At 43.7% G+C, this 25,296-nt stretch overlaps 1 protein-coding gene across 6 annotated transcripts in view; it reads left to right on the forward strand.

The window, feature by feature from the left end:
* The window catches only part of LOC105672197 (methyl-CpG-binding domain protein 5/6 homolog sba-like), a 200,345-nt gene that overhangs the window by 151,850 nt on the left and 23,199 nt on the right, over nt 1–25,296 (forward strand). The window lies entirely within an intron of this gene.

Genomic DNA, 25,296 nt, shown 5'->3' on the forward strand with positions numbered 1-25,296 from the left:
AAGTTTTTAAGCGCGTATCTTTTTCTAATTAATATTTATTCATTTTGAGACTACTTTATCAATTGTGATTAATGATATTCGGAGTGCGCGAAGTTTAATAATGCGTAGCTGTTGCTTTTATACCTGAGGCCTTGAATCATCGAGAATATTAATCATAATTTTCCAACATTTATATCGATACGTAAACAATATCGATACTGCAATAATAATGTATAAATACGGTGTATTATTTATCTTTAAAATAATTTGAATATTATGAAAATCTTCGTGAAAAATTAGATGAAAACATTGCAAAACAGTATTTAAAATTATTGGCAAATGCTTCTAATTTAATTCGCATTTATCGACATTTTAATATATCGCGCGTACATCATGTTTTCAGCGCGTTCTAGAATTAAACCGCATTTTTACGCAATTCACGTCGACTCATTGCGCCCGCTAATGTAATTAATGTCTCGTTAATGGCGGGCAATTATACCAGTGGGGCGATGGTAATCCGGAAATGTAGCTACGCAAATATTTCGCTAAATTCGTCCAGCGTGGACGCCGTATGGATCGTTTGTATCGGTATCACCGCTCCCAAACTCAAACTCGCCAGTCAGAGAGTTACCCGCGCCAGTTAATTACTATTCGATTGATTTACCCGATCCCTATTGCAGCCCGCTCGTACCACGATGCATCTTGCTAATGAGAATTCGTCTGACTCCTCCGCTTTGGACCAGCTGCAAAATTCAATCCTGTCAATCGCACGCTGCTCCGTAATTTCCTACCGCGCGCACTTCCCGTTTGTTTTTCTTTTTTTTCTTTTCCCCTCTCTAGAAAGCTCATCGAATCAACTCGCGATCGTATTCCACGCCCGACTATTAATTATGATCACGTCAAACTCGCAGAATACTGATCGCTCTGTTGTTTCAGCGATGAACATTTAATACGCTGAGCGGATCAAATAGTCGACAAGTATTTTGATTAACCTTTGATCGTAAATATTTCTGTGAAACGTATACGCTTTTGTGTAAATGGCTGCAAATATTGATTGGTCATTTTGTCCTCTTAATTAATGCGCCTCTCCAATACCTCTCCCGTTGCGAATATTTCCGTTTAATTAATATTATTATTCTCTCTTTTCGAGAGTCTTCCATTGCAATTGTTGTTTCGTTCATGTTAATGAAAATATATACTTGCAGATTGAATACTTGGCGCACGTGAGTTATACATTTCCAGTAAACATTTGACCTTTTGCATAATCTAGATTGAGAATTGATAAAAAGAACTAGTCTACGCTTGAGAATCAAGCGATCGTCAATGAATGCTATTCACATCTTCTTTTTGCTGCGTATGTCGTGCAATCTCTCTTCTTCCCCCGCCCCTTTAACTATTTCTTTTGACGTCATTCTCGATTCTCACGTCAATAAAAACGAACCCAATACTTTCTCATTTTTTGTACGAGCATCTGTTATTCAGTTTGCCGTGCCCTTGCTTGTCGGTCGCTTTAGTTATGCCGCCTCATTGACGTCATCGTGTCTCTCTTGTTCGAGAAAGAGACGGGAAAAAAAAAAAGAAAAACACGACAGTTATTTAAGAAAGGACTTGCTTGACACTCTCGTGAATACACACATAAACCGAATGTAGCAAATTGCGTTCATAAAAATAATCGAGTTGTCTAATTTTATAATGGAAAATAATTTTTTAAATCTCGCGAAAACTAACTTTACCGCATAAATCACAAGATCCGGTGTTGTAGATATTATTGTATGATTGGCATCAAACATTTTTCTCGCGCATAAATCTTCTTCTGGTATTCTTGGCCAACGTGAAATCCAATAAAAGCGCTATTTATCTTTCTCGGTCAGAACTAGACTGCAATAAAAGCCTGTTTAACGTCCGCGCGACGTCTTATTTCTCCCTGACCTGCCCCTCCTTTTCTCTGAAGAAAGATCTGAAGTTCAATAAGAGCGTGTTTCGTACCAAACGGATCTCTTTTCCATTTTGCAGCTTGACAGCCGAAGCGTAGAAAAATGCCACGGATATTCGCTTTGTCCTCGAATCGCCTCAGGACTTTACTCGACGACTTCGAGAGCGATGAATAATAAAAGCACTCCGCCGACTTTGCGCGCAGCCTTCTCTCGCCCGGTATCGGATGCGACCTGATCGAATTTACATAATTTCGGATCAGCAGCCTCGGCATCGTTGAAAGACGATTTTTATTAAAGCGTCGGGGTCGCTTTTATTATCCTTTCGCAAGGCCGCTCGTTATCCAATCGATTCGTCCGCCGCCGGACTTTATCGCGTAATTAAAGAATTAAATCCTTCTTTGCGGAAGGGATATTATAAAATTGTTTCAAATTATTTATCACTGTTGTTTTATCTTACTTGTTATTATTCGAATTTTGAATAGACCGCGCGGAGAGGACAAATTTTTCGCAATTTGTATTTCGCAATGTGCCTTGTATAAAAAAAAACTCTGTATTTCCGCCACTGCGAACGCTGCACGCGAGGAGGCAATCGGACCGGCGATATCGGGGAATAGTAGGAGGCCGGTTGCCGCGGCAATTTGCACGATCGCCTCGTGATCGGCAACGATCGAGACTCACGGGATGCAGGCGGAGAATTATATTCGCACAGTTTGGCATCGGAGTTGTAAGTGGAAACGAAGTGCTAGCGGTCGGAAGATGTACGTATGATACAAAAGGGCTCGTTCCCTCCTCCGACGACCTCGCAATTAACCTGCTCCTCGTACTTTCAAGATTCCCGCGGAGAAGTGAAATTGGCCCTTTTGCCGCCGTGCAATTTGCCACTTAGGCATTATCACTCGATAGCCGCCGCACCAATGCATCTCGAGACCCCCGATCGTTTTTCTCCCGCGGAATAAGGTGCGCATTACCAAGATGTTTTTCGCTTACTCAACAACATTGACGATTCGAATCGCACGATTTCCACAAAGAAGCAAATAATCGTTGTACGGAAAAAAATATACCACCGCGTTTTCCAACAGCAATCTCCGCTCTTTAGAAAGTATCATAATTACCTTATAACTCTATAATTCTTATCCGACCACAGTGCTTTTTTTTAATATTATATCAATATTTTTGTTTTTATGTTTAATAATCTTATTTTATCTAAAGTTTATTATCGCATAGTATTTCCTATTTGGGTGATATTGCTTTCGCGCAAATTGCAGCAACGCTGCAGCCACTTTCGGGAGATTAATTTCGCGCGCAGCGCGCGGGAGACGCGCAGCGCAGTCGCGTCTTAATTATGTCGACGCAGTCTGGCGAGTATATGTATATGCAGTGTCGGGGTAACGATTACTCGGATACACACGGCTGGCGCGAGCGACATGATTGGAAACTGCGGTCCGCCATTGTGATCCCATTTACGTGATATTAGCACGGTGTCAGGCTGCACCGGCGTGCGAAATTAATCTCGCGCAGCGACAGAAACCGGCGTTTCTCTGTGTCCGTGGGGACACAATCTCTGCTCGTACCGTGTATAACAATGTGCCACAGGTTAGCCGGGAGTTTGGAATCCCTGCATGAATTCTATTCTGTTAGATTAGATTTGTTTGTTTGCCGCGCACGAACGCGCGGGCGCGCTCGCACACAATCGGGCGTCGATGCCCGCGAATGCACTTCTGCTTTCGACTTTGCTCGTCGTCGTCGTGTTACGGCTCGTATCTGCGGTAACGATTGGATACCCATGCGGCGTGAAATCGCGATATTACATCTGTAATCCCGCGAGAAGTTGCAGCATGGATCTTCTCTCAGAAGTGGGAATTGCACTTTGCATATTTTTTACGCCGTTATTTTTCTATTGAAATTTCTATATGCATTATGCATAATCAAACTAGCTTTCGAATTAATCAACGAAATAGGCACAAAGTAAAACGCACGCACTCTCCTGTTGTATCTTCCCACGCTGTATAGTGATTACGGATCAATTTCACGATTTTCGCAGATGACCGTACTTCTAGCAAAGCCGATTGACAAATTCGTCGTGTTTGTAGGAGATCCGGGTGTTCATACGTGTCTCTTTTGCAACAGTAGTGGTGAAGCCGGAGATTAATACCAGTATAACCTCGATAAGTTCAATTTTCAATACTACAGATACGGAAAATTAGCGTTGTCCATCGAGCTATTGCTCCACAGCGAAATTGGAGGACAGTGCGCCAGATTGACTTTCGATTTTATTGGCAAATTTTTGTATGCAATAGGAAAACAATAGAAGCGCCGTGTTTGTACATTCCACGCTGCGTCTTTATAAACTGTGCTGTTATTAAAAATTTGTTGATTCAATGTGCATATATGCCAAGGATTTTTTTGTTGCAGCACGACCTATAAAGCTCTCGTGTATTACTTTATAAAAACAATGCATTATTAAAAAAAAAAAAAAAAGAAAAACTAGGTCAACGAGTGAAAATCATATATTCATATAGTGACTTGTGATCCTTTTGATAAATATTCAAATTTTCTATTCGTTATCCTTTTCGTACTTTTTTGTTTTTCAAACGCAATGTAATTTTTTTAATTGCAGGAATTTTGCTATTGTGCGGAGGAAAATTCGATGTGAAACATTTTCGAAACTTTGATCGACGTATCGGCGCTTAAAAACCATGTCGAATGCACTCGAATCGGCGAACATCTCACTGCCTGCCTCGCGGCTTTTAGTATGCAGGAAGGAGCGCGGATCCGTGTTCTCTCTCGTCTTTTCTCCCCGTTGTCGTTGCTACGAGCGGTCGAGGCATTGCTCGGGAATAACGTATCGGTTCCTTATCTATTTATGTGCGACAGAACTCGATGCCAATCTGCCGTAGGGAAACGCTGAAACAGCCCCGGGGAGAAGAAAGACGCGGTAATCGATTTTCCTGCCGAGCAAAGAGGGTTCTTTGCCCGGCAGGCAAATCGTTTCCGCTCGTCCATATCCATGCGAGGAATCTTATTCGGCGGCAATTCACTGTCGCCGTAGTGACTATCGGATTCGAAGAGCTTCCATCTCTTCGACTCGGCGCGAGTACGCGCGGGAGTATGTACATAAGCATCGCTCTTTCTTGAATTGAAAAGCTCGGGGCCGTTGCCAAAGCACACGAGAGGAAATCTTGTAGACAAGCGAAAAGAATGATAAATTCGATTTTCTCAAATTTGATATTCCGTAGCGCGTTATGTATCGCTATCGCCGTTCTGCTAATCGCGCCCAATTATAATCGCATTAGCGCAGTTTATATGTGTCATGTTATTTTTGCACGATAGCGACGTATCACAACGTGCGTTTCGGACATTATCTTATCAATGGTCGTTATATCGAGCTCGTTCCGCGCCGTGTGTCGCTTTGCATAACGCAACGGGCGTCGAAAAGTATCGAATTTATTAACACGCAATAATATGATAAATGCGACGTGTACTTGGACCACGAGGTGTACGCGAACACACACACCGCGGACGCAACAGACTAACAGCACATCGTGGAATGCCGTCGTAGTGGCGCTCAACTCGCCTCTTTAATTCGCACGTGCGCGCTCGCCATCAACTCATACTTAACTGCGGACCGGTTGCGGACCGACGTCACTTAACGCTAGCTTTGATCAAATTCTCTGTCGCTGCCTGTGTCATAAGACCCCGATTACAGCGATGAACAACTCGCAGTTACGCCTAATTGATTCTTCCCGACGTACGCGTTGACATTAAGATATGCGCGGCTTTTTTAACAGCGTATGATTATCCGGCTGTTTGATCAAGCTTCTAATTGCATAGCGGTAGATTGATTTATATCGACTTGTATAAAACACATCGATCTCAATATACGTAATATCGGTTATTTTTTTTTTATCTGTATAAAATCTGTATTTTACGAGAAGTTAATTCATACCGCACAGCCGGTCCTTACCGCACACGAAGAGCCGAACCTGATCGGCAGGCAGCGTGATCAATCGATCGAATCGCTGTGAAATCGCGCGACTCGCTCGCGCCCCTCCGTTTGTGAAGCGCCCGGAAACCGGCGAGTGTTGCGGGAAGAAAAACTATTGCCCCGCGGCGGTCGTTGCACAGACTGTTTGTCGCGAATTTCCGTGAGCAGCCAAGCATCGTGGCTCATTCCTACCGAGTGATTCACGATGCCATTGAATCGTAGCAAATATCTCAAGACGAGCCATTCACTGTGGTGTTGATAAGTGTCAGACTGAGATTCACTTTAATTTATTTATATTTTAAGATGCTTGTACAGAGATCATGTTCTAAATACATCCGGGATATTAAATGTAATATCTAAGAAACATCATCGAGATAATTTAGCTAAAATCTTACAAGTTAAGAGTGTTAAAAAATTTTGTCCAACGAGCAAATCTTTTGTTACGAAATATTGCGCCTACTGTTTCTCAAATAAAATATCCAAGATTTTTATGTGCTTTCATATGTTACAAGAAGGTCACTCAGATTCGGGAAGGATATCGGTCCCTGATTTCTTCGCTCGATCCCTGCTTACCTTGGGCTAACATTTATTATGTACGGTCTCGATAAATCGCGTTGCGAAATGGCAAATTTATGTGGAAGCGGCCGCTTAATTTTTCAGTCGACCTTTTCCGAACGTCAACCCACTTCGAATACGATTTGATACGATCCTCCACGCGGCGGGCCTCTCCCAAAAGGGTCTTCGAAATTCGTTTCTCGCTGCTGGATCGGTCGAGATCACGCTCCGAATAATTTATTCTCCACGCGTGAGGTCTCAAGTAATTTTCTCTCTTGATCCTCGATACGTCGAACATTTGTCATTCATTGCTATTGGTGGGATTTTCGGGCGTGGATACGTGTGTAATTAGAATCAAAAGATCCTCGACTCGCGTTTTCGTGATTCGCATACCCATATTTTTGTCGCGACGCGACGAGGAGCGGTTCGTTAGGAATCATTCATCGAGAGAATTCTTGTGATTTTCAGCGTATGCCATGAATCCACTCGAATTGTCGGCCGTTGTGCCACCCTGGTAAGTTTAATCATGATGAGCTGCGCATTCAATTAGCAGAAGGTATTCAGCAATCTCGGATTAGAACTCGAGCACTCAACGTGGATGCTGTTAAGTGCTCTTGAAAGCACATTGCCGCGGGAAAGAGCATGGTCCGCTCTCTATGCGCGTATAAAAGCGTAGATGCGGGGCTGCGAGCCTCCGCCGCGTTAACTTCCCTTCATTATACCATCCAGTTTCTAGCTTTTATTCGCGATAACGCGGATAATACTCGTTGTTAAACCGTATCTTCGAAATGCGCTTCATTCAAGTTTCTTTTATCAATCAGTTTCTGTCGATGATACTCAAGTCTCATTTTACGATGATTATCCCCTTTGATTGTTAATTGAATTTATCGGGAAAATGCAGACGCGTGTTAATAAATATCGCCGCGCTTCTGCGATTCAAATAATGAGATAATAAAATAACTAACGAAATATATTTATGTTATAATATCAATATCAAATTTTTATTTCATTTTTCGAGGATTCGTTATTGATTTTTAATGATGATTAAAAAAATTGTTTGCTACAATTAATTTAAGAAGGGAATAATGAAAGGGAATATAACTAATTAATCGAATAAAGTGGATGCGGCTCGTTTGAAACGGTAACAAGCGCGAGGCCGGTATTGTTTTATTCAATCGGTCTCAATCGGTCGACTCCTGAAATCGGTCTCAGCCATGGCAGACGGGTGAATAGCAGATAACAATAGGCATTATCCCGGATTAGGAATTGCACGCTTTACGTTGAGCGATCGCGGGAGCGAATTACCGCGGGAAAACACGATTCGCAGTAAATTCCCTCGAGAGCTGCGAGATAGCTCCCCGTCTTCTTCCCTCAAATCCCCCCCCCCTCTCTCTCTCTCGTTTTCATCTTTTTCTTTCTCGCGCAACTGGTTTTGCGCACATCGCTGGACTCTCGATTTCGAAGGGAGACCGGACGGGAACCAACCGGTTGACCGACACTTGTGTCATCACGAGAGCGCGCAGTGTCACGTGCTATAAGATGACTTCGCGTAAAGAATACGAAAAGTAACGTGGAACCGGCTCGCTTCTATATTATTAGAGTAAAGTAGTGCGAAATTTGTTTTATACGTCGATGCATTCGTTCTGAAAATATTTATCTGACGAAAATGAATGCGTTTGCGACGTTGATTAATCCTATCGTAGTTCGACGAGGAAGTAATTTTGCTGACGATACCGATAGTATCACCCACACTCGTAAATCGCGAGTCGCTCGAATGGGAGCAAGCGAAATTGCGTTTCCTTGTTTAGCGAGTAAATGTCGAATAGCGATAAAAGGGCGCGGATGCACGGCCGCCGTGCGCGCGCGTGCGCTCGTTCCACATTGCGGTGCAACGAAGCGTTGCGGATTCACGCGGCGCGGTTTAAGCATCCGCGACGTGTGTATTCTCTGCGGCGTTCGTAAACACACGGGGGGGAAGAGAGAACGAATCGAAGAGAGTACGCGTCGCGTACGAGCACACTCGCGCCGCATTAGTTTTGCTTGTCTCGCCATAAAATCCTCTCCGGGTGCATCTCGCGCTTCATCCCTCTCTCGTCCCCCTCGGCGTGATTTTCTCCCTCCTTTCACCGCCACTCTGTTCATTCTTTCGCCATAACCGCTCCTCTCCGCGCCGTTGCGCTCTTTGCCGCCTCCGTCCACCACTCGAACGGCTGCTCCACCGTGCGTGATTCAAGGTCACCGACTCGTGCAGCGCTTATGCAGTGTGCTAGCATGCGCGAGCGATCATTGCCAGTGGGTCGGCGCGAAGATGTGCCGCGGCTTCCAACGAGACCTCGAACAAGAAACTAAACCGCGATGTGATAGCCGCGGATGCAGACGATTGCGTTCGCATAAAAAGAACGTATGGTTCCGCCTATTCCGAGATGGATCTATGATCGTAAAGCTTGCTCTTCCACGCTTATGTAGGTTATTTTGCAAATTATCGGCTATGATGCTGTAAATGTATGAAGACTGAATCTAACATTACAGTAAGAAACGTGATAAATTTTTGCATGCGTATAAACATTCGTATCTTTTATCAAAAGTTTTAAGTCGAATTCTCTATCCACTTTTTTCGATTTATTATGGTCAATCTTTAAATTATAACATTCATCCAATTGTGATATAAGATTAAGCATTGTTAAATTTATCATATTGCATGCACGTAGATTTTGCGATGCACTTTCCAGATTGAACGACATTTTTTTTATGGCACGAGGAAAATACCCGGGCAAAGCGTTCCGCGAATTAGAGGGCAGAGTGCATGCGCATTTTATTAGATTCATCACGTCCTCGTAATTCTTCGTGATGCCGCCGGCTCAACGCCGTGCCAAATAAATCATCCGGTTAGGAAAGCTTATGCCGGTGGCGATGCAATCCGTGGCGTAGCGTTTAAATGTCATCATAATGGCTCCGCTTGTAAAATACAGCCGTACGTAGCAAGGACATCTCCGATACTTGTCACCTGTATTTTTGCATCGTTGTATTTCGCTCGCTTTTATTTTTTTCTCTCTCAGATATCTCAGCGATATCATATCGATGCTGTATTTGCGATTCTCCATTTAAAATAACAGTAAATATGCATTGAATTATTATTTTATCAAAAGTTTTCGCATATGATAGATTCACAACGAAAATTGATTTTCACGATTATTACGGATCGACAAATTTGTAGGTATCCTGTATTTTACTGGTTGAATTCTCAGAATTTATCTTCGCATTCCCGTGAAAATATTTGCAATTTTTCGTATCATCAATAAACAACGAAAATTGCGCGGGGACAGAACATTGTTTTAAAATTCTGAAATTTTTTCTACATTTTACGTGTAACATTTATTCCCCGCAGGGATGTTGTATAATACATTTCTAGCGTTAGCGTCAATGTATTTCAACAAGATCTCGTGGCTAAGAAGACTTGCTGCCTGTCTGGTCGATCACCGCGCCGCTGACGATCGCGGTTTATCGATGCATATCGTTTCCGATTATGCAAATGTCCGGGCGTTTGTGTTGCTCGACCCAGCACCAGCGACCGGTGGTGTTGCCAGCTTGACAGCTACATTATTTGTACGCGCTCGTTTGCATCGTAAATTCCGCGCGATGCGCCGCGCCGCGCCGATTTGCTCGCTCAAAACGTTTCCGTTCCCGTTTGATTTGTGGCGCATTTGGCGTTTCTTTATTCTACCCCGTGACTCGTCGTGCCGCGCGTTTATCTCTTATTGCCGTGTAATACGAGGTAATGAAATGTCCAAGAGTGGCAGACCTCCAGACCTTGAGATCCGTAGACACTTGGAGATCTGTACGGGATAAGCGTTTATCGCCCCGCGGATCCTTCACGATGTAAACGTGCTCACGTTTCTGTTTGCTAAGGCCCACGGCTTCAATTTTTAACGGTGGTTACACTTGGTGGTTGTACTACTACAACTCTATTCGCAGCTTTACGGAGTTGTGATTGCTCGGCCGAATAGACGCATTTTTTTCTCTTCTTCTCGGATTGCCATCGTCGCTTCGTCGAGAAGAGCCTTTAATATGTTGACGTAAAATCAATTTCGTAATTTGCGTCCTGGGAAATTAATCTGCGGGTTTCAATTTCGCGGACTTCCTTTATCGGCTTCCGGCGCGACGAGGACACGGGGTCGGCGAGAGGGTGGGAAGAGGGAGATACTCCCGCGGAGAGCGGCCCTGCGACGCGTGACGGCACCATCGGAATGCTCGCTGGGGTCTATAAATCCCCCGGGGAGGCAAGCGTGCACCGTGTAATAGAATGACGGAATTCATGGTGGAATAGAATCGGCTTGTTATTAGCACGTTCTAACATAACTCGGATTCAGCGATGCGTGCGGCAGCAGGCGGCCGAGGGCTCGCCCTCGCGAATATTTATGGCGCACCGAGTAGCTCTGGACCTTCTTCTTGCGTCGCGCGAATATATATCGGTCGGTATCATCGATCGTTCTTGTTTTAAGATCAATTTGCCAAACACTCGACCGTTGTCGGATCGGAACGATAGTAACCTACGAAATGTGAAGTCCTGAAAAACAATAATTATGCGTTGAATTGAGGCAGCGCAAAATTTACATCAAGCGCAAAACTTGAAGGTTTAACTTTCGTCGTTTTAGAAGTCGTTCGTTCGTTCGTTCGTTCGTATCTTATCGTCCGTGCAATCATCACGAATCGCTAAGTACTCGCGGAGAACCACTGAGCGTAGCGCATGAGATTCTTGTGCAGAAGACACGATGCAGAGGAGATGCAAGGAGAGAAAGAGAGAATGGTGTGTGCGGTTCGGTACGGTTTGCCGCGGTATGCCGGAGGTACGAAGGAAGGGTACGGCGTTGTCTCGGCTTCTCCCCCGAGTCCACGTGCTGCGCACGGCGGAGTAAAACGGCCGCGAAGACGGTGAGTGGAATGAGAGGGAGGACGGGCGAATAACATAAAGCGCGTGTGTGTATACGCAAAAAACGGAGGAGGAGAAAACGGACGCGGCGTCCACGGAGTTGGTTGTTCGTGCCGTCTCCGCTCTTCGCACTGCCCCGCCGGTTCCCCCCCCCCTCCTCCTCCCGGCCCTCGTAATAAAACGATTCCCCTCGACCAATTTACGCCTTCGAGACCCGCGCCGCTACGACGGGCTCTTCGGGCCCGTCACTTCGTAGCCGATAACTCCATCGCAACGTGGGTCACGACTCCGAGATACTCTCTCCTCTCGCGGCTTCACCTCGACTCCTTTCCATCGTTCGCGTACGGGATCACCGTTCCTCCTTTCTCTTTCCGCCGCTCTCTCAACTGGTCTCTTCCTCCGTGTCTCTAATTGCGCTCGTTCGCCGGGACGTGCACCGTCGATATTTATGCCGTCGTACTTTATTCGAGCATCGTCCTCGGGGCTCCGCGCGGGACGGCCCCGTATAACGACACCCGTAAAGTATTCGCTACGTATGGGTATTAATAAAATTCGTCCAAGAGTCAGTCGAGCGGTCAGTCGTGACTTTTTTGCGCCCGTCGCGCGGTTACTCGCATTGTCGCACGGTCCGCGAACAAACGACGAGAAATGTGCAACGAATAAATGGTATTTGGAGACTAGCAGTCGTTTTTACTTTTTAATGTTATTAATTTTTTTTATTTTACTTGGGAAATTCAAAATTCGTTACTTATGTCTCGAAATTATACTGATATATATTTTTGTATTTCAATTTTTGGTAAAATTACAACATTTTGCGCAAACCTAGTGTATCGCAGAGGTCTTTTTAGTTTTGCGGTTCTCATTCCGAGTGATGCGAAAAATGCGGTGGTACGCGGAATACATAGTTGCGTGTTCCGATAACGACTTTTGCCGCTCTCGTATCGTTTAATTCGTTCACCACGTGCAGTTTTATCGGTAAAACACATTGTTACGGAGCGCAGTTGGAGGGCCGAACGAAAAATTACGCCAGGTATTTCGAGGCCACCGCAATTATTGGGCTGGTGTACATGTCAGTCGGAATATTTAGCGGGTCGTTTATATCGAATCTCGACGTACATCGCGGTTTGCCGGCCGCGTGTGTTTGTGCCGGTTGTTAATAAGTAACACGAGTCGAAATCGCGCACGGATCGATACGATGAATTTTATCGGACGTAGAATGCAATCGTGCTGCGCGTCCCAAGGTCGAGACAATTATCGGATTCATGAATATCACCGGCTATACGTTTAGCGTCAGTTGGAACTCCGTTGCCATCGTTATTACACGAAACGATAAAAACGTCAGAGGCCATTGTTGCGGATTTTATTACACAAAGAGGGTCGTAAGGCTACCGGAGAGATGAATTATTGGAGCAAGGGTCCACGTTCTCGATTGCTGAGAGATCATAGATGTTTATGTCGACGCAGTAAATTCGGAGCAAGTGTCCTTTGCAATTAAATCGCATTAAATTTTACTGCTGTTACTTGGAGGGATTGAGAAAATTTCAATTAATTATTCTACAAAGAGCGATATTATAAATCGATTAATTAAAAGTAAGTGTAACGCGGATCTAAATAGCGAGTGGTGTCTATATTGATTGTCAGTAAATTATCGGTCAATCATTAGTGGTTTTAAGTCCTCCGACGTATTTCTCGCAATAATTGAGATCGATTCATTTTCTATGCGACCCCGCTATTAGTATTTCGCCTTGAGGTACCATTTACTGCCCTTCACCTTCCAGCATTCCCGCTTTCGTTCGATATAAATGATCGCATCGATCCTCAAGGTCCGACTGATTATTACCAATACATCCATATAGATGTCAAATGGAGATATAATAGATCGATTATTTTTCCGTTTATCGTTTTTCTCGGGTTTCGCGAGCCTGAAATTACGCGCCGATGGTCATTAGTTATGCCGGCGGGACGCGTACGCGAAGCGGCTTTCTTCCAGTAATCACTCGGACACGCGAGCGACTTTTTTTTTCCACCGGCGAAATGACCGCATTATACATTTGTTTTGTTATTTAGACCTTGAGAATGTGCGGATCAACAGCGCTCGGTCTTTTCGAAGGTCTTTTCCAATCGACATTCAAGGCTTGGTCGCTCATATAATTATAATTATCGCACACATACACACCGAACATCAAGACGTTCGTTCAGAAGCGCGTAAAACGCGAACAAACTGTCATGAGAGTTTCATTGAATTATGCACGCAAAATGCACGATAAGTGCTTTCGCTGCTGTTCGTCGGATTTTAAATAAATCAGAAATATTTCACAAGTTGAGAAATATTAGAACGAGGAATATTATCGAAAAATTCAGGTTTACCTCGTTATTAATAAGTACCGCGCTAAAAACTCGCGGGTCATCGTCGTCACGGCCTCTGGAAAATAACGATTCGGCTTTGCTTTTACGAGGGTTTCCCCGCCTCTCGCCCGACGTCGGCGGTGGAAAATAAAATCGTAAAAATTTTTTGCGCACTTTCCAGCGACCGAACAATTATTAAAGCCGCGTTCGAAGTGCTTTTTTTACGAGAGAGAGAGAGAGAGAGAGAGCCACGGAGTCGACGACGTGTTCTCTGCTTCAGCTGCTGTAACGTTGGTGCTGAAAGTGCTGTGTAAACGACGACGCGCGTTCCCGTAATCGTTATATAGATTGTACGCACCACGTTCTTCGAAGTATTCTATAAAGCGGTAACTGGCTGGCTGAGATAGCAGGCCATCGAGAAATACGGAGCTGATCGCTCAATGATTTCCTCCGCGACCTCGTCACTCGGGATGCAATTACCGCGTTGCGCGCACGCGAAGCCAATTGCGCCGACTAGTTTCGCGGAATGTCTTTCATCGCAATTATTGATCGGCGACGTAAAAATGCGAGTAAGCAGCGACGATTCGCGTCCTAACGATCGACGATTGAAATTAAATTCAATTGGAGAGCACCCTGCAGAGCGAGTGTTTATAGCCGAGCCGATGATATGCACGTAAGAGCGAGGCGCGAACCGCGGTCGCGGGAGCAATTTGTTAGTCTTCGATATTCGTGCGAGCGCTTATATAATTCGCGTTTCGCACTTGGAGTATTTTTCCATTTACATGCGCGTCGGCGTTCGCGTTTTACGGTACAAAGGTTGGATCGTAAATTACGTTCGTTATATATTTTCAAGTGGCGCGATTTTCACGTTTATCCTTTCGACATTTAAATGCCGTATGTATATACAATTAGTTACTCCAGTTGCAGAATTTATAATCGATCGCGTATCCACGAATGACGCAAACGGTTTCTTGCTACGGTTGACATTTCAACTTCTTACTTCAATTCGTTTATCATGAATTCGCTCGCGCGATATAATTCGTGTTTTTTTTTTTCTCTAAGGTGATAAAATCTTTGTTATCTTTTTAATTAATTTGTTACAAGAAAAAATACCAGAAAATGCTTCAACAAGCGTTTAATCGTAAATTTTCAAAAATTACGTATGAGATGACATCTCTAATAAAGTTCTCGCTCAAAAAATATCTCTTCGACAGTAATTGAAGAACGTCATCGAGTGATGTGCGAACGCACATTCGGTTGGTGACAGCTCGCGTAATTTATTCGGTTAATAAGATTATCTACAGCGAGCCACGATGTATTGATCGGTACCCGTGTACCTGTAAATCAATTCTAAATTAACTTTCATCCGAGATTAATATCACCGATGCCGGACGAGCGCGCGTTCTCTCTTTCTACGCCTGACATGTATTCCCAAGCGCGACTGAAAAAGCGATTTGCAATATGACAACTCGATCGTATCGGACCGCGGGATTTCTCCGAGCGCGCGCGTATTCGCCTCGCGTTCGCCATAACCCGCAAGAAAAAGCTGTCGTCTCGGAGCATCGGCGCAATATCGTCGATGCCGACGAGAGGGGGGGAGCAAGGGGGGCGGCGGGAGGCACGGCGAAGCGAAAGACGATTTTATCTCGGCGTCGTAACTCATACCGGTTTTTCGGGTGGCGAGCAGGGTGGCGCGCGATTTCTTGCCAATCAGCGTGTCCCGGCAAGGGTGGGCCTTTTATTCGGAATCGATTAAAAGCGCAGATAAATAAACCATGCCGCCGGCAGTTTATTCTTCGTATTACGTCTCAGCCGCCGGGACGATCCCCAGTGCTCGGTTCCCAGTTATTACCGACTCAAAACCGCGAACATTTGATTCATGCTATCCTATTTTTCTGCCTGATACGGGTAAGCATTCATCAATATCGTAACAAGAGTGTTACGAGCAGACCGACCTCGATATTGTAACAATTGTAAAATTTATATGAAAGTAATTTGAAAGTGTGGTCAAAAAAACGCACGCTACATATTTTATGAAGCTATATTTCTAATACAATTGTCAGATGTTATACAAAAATAACTATAAAACTAAAGACCCAATTAAATAAAATTAGAGTATATTTTATATTATAAAATAAATAAATTTTATAAATTATTAACTATTGTTAACAGTAAGAGTGCGAATGAATATTATCAATTCTCACAATTTTTAATCATTGTATTTTTAAGAGGCCGTACCACATATTAGTCTTATTTTTTTTAGACGCAAAAATAACCAGTTGTGACTCTGGCATGCGCGCGCGCGCACACACACACATACGCGCGTGTGTAGTTGCGGGAAGATTTAATCATCGAGCAACGCGGGATAGTTACATAATTGCTGGCATCCCGCGGTCAGACTCACGCGCGTCGATTTGTCGACGATTTATGTTTTTGCCGAGGCGAACTCTCTACAGGCCGCCCGTCTAAGCGCGAGCTACGACTCACTCCGTGTTCGCGGAAGCTACACGCACATGGTAATTGATTTTAGATTTAATTTAATTACACAGACGTCGCGGCGTCGACTTTCAGCAGATTCTTCTCTTGTAGCTTAAACGTGCACCGTCGTCGCGCGATCCCCGACATTTGCTCGCAAACATTATTACTCGTGAGGGCGAGTTGTAAAATTGCGCTCTTTACACGTGCCATTGACGCGCTACACGCGGTTTAATGCCACTACGGCTTCGTCGTTAAGCAGAAGATACTCGAGGCGTAAGTTGTTTTCCGTTCACTTTTCACGCGCGTAAATCCGTTGTTTTATTGGCATCGCGAGCCGATCGACGCGGTGGATTTTATTTCCATGTTTCGAGGACGTTAATGAAGTGTTTTTTCCGACTTATTCTATGGGAAAGGAACGTCGATTCAATAAACTTTCAGATAGATGTTGCTATTGATTCTATAACCTAATCTACTCTTTGCGCACTAAGATTCTAGCGAGTCTTTTATTCTTTTGCATAAGACACAAGGGAAAAATTCGAAAATTGCTAGATTAATTAAGTTAAAATTATTGCTCGTGAGATATTATTAAGATATCGAGATGATTGAATAAATATTTCGGAGATCAATCTTGCGGACAAATAAAGGGAGTTCTCTTGCGAAAGAGTACAAAGACTTTAATGGGCAGTATACTTTCTCGGCGATAAAAAGTGACTTTAGCACCGTCGGTTCTCGCAAAAGTCGACGCGCAGAAAATCGATACACGGCGATTGCCCGTCGGTGTTCCAAGGCGCGGTGGAACAACGTGCTATATTCCGACATCATAATGCGAGTGATAAAACGGGAGGATCGAGCACGGTAGTATACGTCGTCGTCATCGTCGTTCGCCGTGGCTCTCGTCGGCGCGATTATCGTTCCAACAACGTGGCATTACGTGTCGATCGAGAAGTGTGTTTTGCCTGTCATTTGCGGATATTAATACGCCTGTTCAACGCTCGACCCGAATAAATTGCTGTCGGTGAAATTGCAATTTGCCGGCATTTGCGTACGAGCGCCACGTACACACTTGCCGATCGAGAGCGTAGAGGCTTCAAGCAATCCAACTTTTTGCAGGATACGCGTAATGTAAACCGGAATATTCGCACAGTCGGTAGTCTAATTGCAGTTTCGTAATTGTTTCCCGATAATGATAGTAATGCGGTAAACATAGCTATTATTAATAAAATGATCATAGACCGCATCCTACTGTTGTCTCGTCTACGCCGATGATGGCGTTTGATAAATAATTATATATTGTGTATCACGTTGTGATTATTCGATCGCAAGAAACCTGTATGCTCTCTCAAATGAAGTCTTCAACGAGAATGTGTCGTAATGCTATCAAGAATCTCGCATAGATATGGCACATGACGCAACTTGAACAAGTGCAAATAGCATTTATTAGTTTTATGTAATGCTGCATAATTATTCTAACAACGATTGCATTAGAATAAATGGCATTATTGTCGCAAGAGTCATTATATAATAGTGAATCGACGATCGCGCTTTTCGAAGTGTATAATTATAATGCTAATTATGTACGTGGATGTCTATATTTTTAATATCTCGCTATTAATTAAAATTTTACTTTAGTAAGCGCCTTTATTATTTTCCTCGTTCCTGTCGTGTCGTTGTCGCACCCCTTAATCGGCAGACGCTGAATAAAAACCTTGTAACTTGAAAGCGAATTGTTTCAACTCCACGATCGAGACACACGATGTCTGATAATTTCTTCTTAAATAATGCACCGATCGTTCGATTCTCCTCCCCCTTTTCCCATAATAATAACTCCCTAGCCATGATAATAATTAATTATTGCTGAGACCTTTCACGCCGTTTATTTTCTAAGATAATTCGCGGCAACATAAAGATACGTTCGTACTGTGATATTTAGCCGGCGAAATAAGCACTTGTATGAAACCTTGTAAAAATGCAGTACCGTGTTTCTTATTTTGCCGGCGCTAATCATGTCGTTAAATGTGAGCGCCAAGTTATCGATTATTTCGTGACATTTTACGATCTGTAATACAACGGCGAGTCTTTATCTAATTTGTAAATTCGCGAGTACAATTTCTTTTTACAAATGCCAGCGCGATATATTGCCGGCGCGTAAAAAATGCAAGAAGATATCTGTTTCCACGCTCGTGCATTTATGATTTACAATTCGTATTATTCTTGCGATTGTCTTTTTCCCTTTCGGGGCGGAATAGCGGCGCGCGGTCCCTCGTTCGATAATGTCGTGAAAAAGTGAGCACTCCGCCCACTCGAGCATCTTTTATTGAATTCGCGGAACCGCCGCCCGTCTTCCTCGTTCAAGCTTTATAAATGAGCCTCCGAGCCGCGAAGTTCGTAAAACGTGGCCATTATGAAGGTTCCGGCGGTGCCTTCTGGGAATTTCGCGGGAACGGGCAAATTTTATTAATGTTAATTTCAGCTAAGTGCTATACGCTTATCTGGGGCGTATTACGCTGAATTATACGGACTTGCGTCCTTTTTAATCGAGTTACGACGGGTCTGTGATGGATGCAATTATAATTTATTTCCCGGTTTTTTTTCTTTTTTCTTTTTTTTTTTTATAACGCGTAACTTTTATAACGGCCTGCCTGGCACTTACGATAGATTGCTGTAATATCGCGGAAAGGTCGGAGACCTCGTATTTCTAACCGGGTGGAGTCACGCCAGTAATTTTTCCTGATGCACTAAAAACGCTGCTTCCCAGGAGTTATTTAGTTGGAAATATTCATCATGCAGGATGAAACATTCAAGTGAGCTACATATCTCTGGAATAATCCGCAGATAAGTCGCCAAACTTCTTCTTCAATTTATTTAAAGTCAATTTTCTTTCCTTCTTTTTTTTTAACTATGGAAACTTGGCCTTGTATTTTATGATTTTCCGTGCTGCTAAGAATTCTAATAATTAAGGACGTAAGATTCAGAATTTATTTTTCCGCTTCGCGGGTTTCAAGCGTCGAATTACGTTTTAAATACATATCACTTGGAGCAAGATGAACAACCCGGTGGAAACGAAAATAATTCAGACCATTGTCTCGTTTCTCTCTCTCTCTCTCTCTCTCTCTCTCTCTCTCTCTCTCTCTCTTCTCTTTTTTTCCCGCGAAGAGGAAAACCGTTGCAAAAAAGCGGCGCATTGCATCGTTCGCAAAACCGTCGGTTAAATCCCCAACTCGCGAAATATCCGCGGTCGGCGCGATAGAGAAGAAGGAGTGGAAGGGGGTAAAAAGGGAGGAAGGAGAAGAAGGACGCGATAAATTCCAGATACGAAAATTAATGCCGGGGTAGAACGATATTCCGGCGCGCAGGACGACGGGCGATGCAGTTCGCCGCGAATACGCACTGCATACTGAGCGGAACATTACCCGACATTATAAATGAGAATCATAAAACATTATGGCACATCCACTACGTCCGTTTTTCTCCTTCTTCTGTTTCTCGGTTCCCCCCTTCAGCCTCCGCGCACCGTCGCTTCGCTTACCCTCCGTTCTCTCTCTCTCTCTCTCTCTCGTCACCGCTCCGAGATAAAATTACAACGACCGACGCCCGCGCGTCGACCGTCGACTTCTGAATTATCGCTCCTCGTTTGCGCTTTTCACGACGACGACAACGACGACGTATCTTCGACCTTTTGTTCCGCTCGACTCGATGGAAATGAGCGCGCGCGCAGCATCATCTCACTTCCACGGGAAACGAGGTCGAGCGGATGTTAATTATCGGATAGCGCTATCTATTCAGTGATTTATGAGAATTACTTCCATCATTCGAACTCCGCTTTATCTCGCAGCCTGTTTGCGTCTCTCCGCTAAATTTAGTTTTAAACAATTCTATATCTATTTATTGCATTTGCCACGTTAAATCGTCAATTATTTCACGCTCGCAGCGCTTTTATTGCGTTCCAACGTAAAGCGGGTTAAAAGGGCGGTAATTAAGCGCGGGCGCTCTTATCGCGGGCAGTAATAATTGTTAATTGATTAATCTATTAAGAGATCTCGAGGAAATATTCCACGCCGCTATTACAAGCGGCGGCGATCGGAGGAAGAGCTTTATACAAAAGCGAAACGAGTAATTATCCGCGATTATTCGGCAATTGAGCAATCGATTAATCGTAACTTACTAATTTAATTACGCGCGGAAATTACAATCGACGGCGGACAATGTCCGCCTTTCGTTCGCTTCTGTCCGTGCTCATTGTCTATTCGTTGTGAATAGTTTTATTACATTGTCATTTTTATTTTTATCGGTATCGCCGGCGATAAAGTATGGCAGAAGCGTGATCATTTAGGTCACGCGTTTATGAACGAGCGGTAATTAAGTAAGCCTTGCAGAACACGCGTTCTCGTTAATCCTTGAATATCATTAATGTGACATGGTTTTCTCCATGGAGAGTTAATCCTACGAGCGACTTGTCGCGTGATGAATTAGTATCAGCTAGATCTGATAATTGTCATCTGTACGGATATAATTACCGAGCACAGATCGTATAAAGCGCGCTTTTTTCACTTTGCCCTTTCGATAATTCCGTGACGCCGTGACGCTCGACGTAACATTGCAACAGCGCCCACGTGTCGATGATTGATTTTTGAAATATCACAGCTCATTAAACTCACCGTGATATGCGAGCGCGTTATCCCGTTTGTCTTAGCAATCTATATAATAAGATATTCGGATTGTGCGTGCGGTGCCGCGGCAGAAACTAACATAATCGGTTTATCAAGCGATTAATTGAACATTCGGGAGCTAGCGTTGCTACACGCGTCATAATTAACGGGGGAGAACCTCTTGTCAGAAATGAGGGCGAGTGCGCAATTATCGGCGAAGAGCTACTAATTAATGGATTAGTTAATTGTAGCGCCTGGTGACCTAAATACGTCCTAGGTTCTTCGTATACGCGAATCTATTGTTATTAATGCAAATTCCGCGTTATTATGTAAAACGTACAAATGAGTTTTGCGATATAGTTTTACTTTATTTATTTTTTCCAATTTGTCGGAAGTTGATGAAAACTCATTTTTAATTGTGAAACGGTAATGTTTGAGAAACTCGACAACGTATATTCCCTGCATTGTTATGCTGCAGTAATTTTAGACATTCGGGTAAATTAATTGCGTGTCGCTGCATCTTGTTTCGCAACGGCGCATTCCGACGGCGAAAGCACAGTGAAATGCTATTTGTAGACGAGTACACATGGAGGTAGCTTTCATTACGTCCGACAGTTACCTTAGTTCAATAATGGCGATATTAATGCGAGAATTGCGGCGTCGATCGTAAATTAGATATTCGCATTGACGTCGCTCATTGTCGACCCATATTCACGGCTTTGACGCGAGACTTTTAACGATGACAGAGTTTAATAACGCGGGTTCATAAAATTTTATGTTCTCATCATGAAAATGCGTGCAAAATGCAAAAGCTGCACAATATTGTAAATTACAATGCGAGAAGAAGCGGGCGCAGGAGGGAGGGAGTCGTTATCGAATATCAAAGATAGTATCTTAAAATTATTGTTAAATCGATAGCGCTCCCCGTAACACATTTTCATCGATTTGCTGCAATTTGTTACAAACCTTCTGCGATAAGCGCTAGTAATTAATGTTCACCAAGCATTGAATATAATTTAATTACACGATGAAGGAATTTTTTTATGTTTCATCAATCGTCGGAAATTCACAATAACTCGCAACAATCGTGAGAGACTGCGTTAATTGATTTTACCTTGCTTCAACAATATGACTTTACATAACGACGCTCGTTGTTCCATTCAATTATATCTAGTTCACTGTTTAGCGAACGTTATTTCTTGCGATTGTCGTAATGATTGAAAGAGACGCGCGCACGGAGTCTCCCGCGCAATCAGTGAACCGACATTCTCTGGCAGTGTTATTCGCGCACAATTCTACGCGGACGAACGTACGCGCGTTTAATTATCCGCAGTCGACAGGTACGTACGACGTACGGCACCGACGTGCTCCCGCGTGATTGTCTCGAGAGCCAATTTGTTGAGGCTCGAGCAGTCACTCCCACTGTCACAATTAAAGTCGTAAAATCGCGAACTAATAGCCTTGTTACGTTAATTCTGTGTAATGTCGCGCGGTAACGATAAACGCATACACGGTATATACGTGCGAGCGCGCGCGCGTTTGCGGGTGGGAGGGAATGGCTTGGCATAAATTTAATTTAACGACGTCGAGGTCGCGTCGCGACGGGCCGAGAGAGGAATACACGGTCCCGCGTGCAGAGTTGATTGGGCCCCGAGATCCGGAGTCAGCGTACGTGGCGGCGCGATGATTTATCTCCCTCGAAATAAAACTCTGCGGATCGTCGCTCGCGTTTGCGCGAATGCGTTGCGGAAATTTCGATAAAAATATCCGCAATCAAGAAACGCATCGCCCGAAACGAATTTTATGCTCGTGAATTGGCGTTAGTTACTGGAAATATCGATTTACGATATTAAAACGCTGATACATCGCATGAAACGTTCTCTGGTTTATTTCAGAAGTTAATATATATATATTATTTACGAATACTTCTTAATTACTAGCTTGATAAATAAGTTTAATAAATATTATATCTTTTAACTAGATTACGATGATTCATATTTCTGGCTAGTTTCTCCGCCCCACATTGCCATTAAATTTTATTGAAGCAGTTCTTATAATTAGAGTCATTACTAGAGATAAGAAATAAGAGCAAAATAACGTTTTCACATAAGAGAGAAATATTATGCATAATTCTTTGTATTTTATTTTCTTTTTAGCATATTAAAATTTTCATTACGATCGTATCTGATTCCGAATGCTTTTAAAAAATGTATAATATTACTTTAATGTTTTTCTCTCCGATGTATCCGTGATTGTATGCGGTACAGTAACCTATTATATAAAACAGTTTTCTGCAGAAAGCCGGTAACCGTGTACTAGCTGGTTCGTTTGGCGTGGTAATTACAGCCGCCGCGTGTAGTGCAGTTTATTTTCCCTTTCGGGATCGTCTAATCAAGAGGGAGAGAACTCTCCGCGTTCATCCGGGCACGGGCGCACAGGATAGAGGACGGGTAAAAGCTATCGTATTAAAGTCGTTTCTGTCGCAGTACGGCGTCTCATTTTGCGTCCGAGAAAAAGGATTAAATCGCGGTTTCCGCCGCCGGTCGCCGCTGTGATTACCTCGCGTGCAATGGGCGACGTGTGACGGGAAATAATGTCGTGGAAAGCGGCGGCGGCGGTATAGCGCCTGCATATATATATATATATATATGTACACAATATATATACATATATATGTGTGTGTGTGTGTGTATACATACACTCTTGGTGGTGAGGATTATTTAGGTAGTGATGCAAACACCTTGCGTACACTCGTGAACGTACAGCGTAACCGCAATTGCACGCTCGGAGGCAATGCACTCTGCGAGCGCGAATAAAAGAGAATCGAGCATTCGCACATGATACGTTGTCCAAAGTGATTCATATCGTGAAAAATGCGGATGTGTTTAAAAGCTTGACTTTGTCAGAATTCTCTCATGCTTATTCGCGGAATACTTCGTCGTTTCTACATCTCATTTCTGTCGTATAATTTTTTTTTTTTAGTCTTCGAAAGACTTATTTTCGATGATTTTAATAAATGCCATTACCTAGAATACCTATTCAAGTAGAAAATTCCACGGATCCGGCGGTAGCCGCAATCAATACATAAATTATGATCCCTCGTGTTGTTTGTCGCGATGGGATCTCCGATTGACTCCGCAATATTTCCGAGGTGGGTCACGCCACGAGGCTGCCGCCGTTCTTTCTTCCCAGTATCGCAGTGGGCGCGATTAACCGGTAAGGTGATCACCGCTGATGAGCCTCGCCAGAAGGGGAATGAATAATAGACCAGTTGGAGAAAACACGTTCTGATTGAGTTAACCGCCGGTATACGTCATTACACCGGCGCGGCGGCGACTCGTCGGCTCTCGACGCCAAGGCCGAACGCCGCGTCGAGTACGCGTAATCTCGGCGCCGTATTCAGGTCGTTCTTAATTAACCTGCCAGATACTCTGCTCAGGTAGAGTGCGACAAATCCACGGCTCGTGTTTCCCGCGCGCGCGCGATCCGTGAAACTTGATGATCTTGTCGGTCCGCAGTCGATCGACTTGCTAGATAAATTTTTACCGCGAAATATAAATGCGCAATTTTCGCAACAAGATAATTCTCTATGTAGCGCCGTGTAGTTTATTTATTTATTTTTATTATCAACGATTAACTCACCGATCGTCGTATCTCGCGAGCCGATCGAAAGAATTGTTGCGGCGTCGAAATTGTACGACGATTAATATTTCGCGCGGCGCGCTTTACACGTACTTCTTATACATCACGCGGCATTATTTTATTTACGATACGCTATAATGGTACCATGTTTGCGGCCGTAAATTGCCGACGGAACGTCGCCCGAGCTGACGCGTAACACGGCGAAGACCATTACGGGCATCGGCCTGCGGCCTTCCAACTTGAACGCGTTTTAACTCCGCTCACAGCATCGCACATCGATCATGAGATTCATGAGCATCGTCAGCTGGGGCCACCGACTCTCTCAACTTCTCTCTTTTACTCGCCTCTCGCTTCGCCGAGCCTTCCACTCTTGCTCGTTTCGCGCGTCGATATTCGCCAATTATGGCGATCCATTCGAAATCAGGCGGAGACAAAGAAAATTATCGTTATTTTATGCGGAGCACATTGTAAAAAAAAAATTTGTGTGAAATTGCAACTCTTATAGTGGATAATTTTGAGTTCAATTGTTTTAAGCATAAATTTCCACACGTATGTAAATTTACAGTTTGCAGGTAAAATTAATTTCTAACGTTGTAATGCAGCAGATTGCATAGCGCATTGCAAATTTATACCTGTTTTATTTATATATTTACCTCTGCAATCTGCTTCATTATAGCGCTAGAAATTAATTTCACCTTCGAGCTGCAAATTTACATTGTGCGTGTGGAAATTTACATCTGTGATAGCTGGTCCAAAAATTACGCACTATGATAATTGTAATTCCACACTAATTTTTGTACAATG

This window comes from Linepithema humile, chromosome 4 (assembly GCF_040581485.1).
Source record: "Linepithema humile isolate Giens D197 chromosome 4, Lhum_UNIL_v1.0, whole genome shotgun sequence".
Lineage (NCBI taxonomy): Eukaryota > Metazoa > Arthropoda > Insecta > Hymenoptera > Formicidae > Linepithema > Linepithema humile.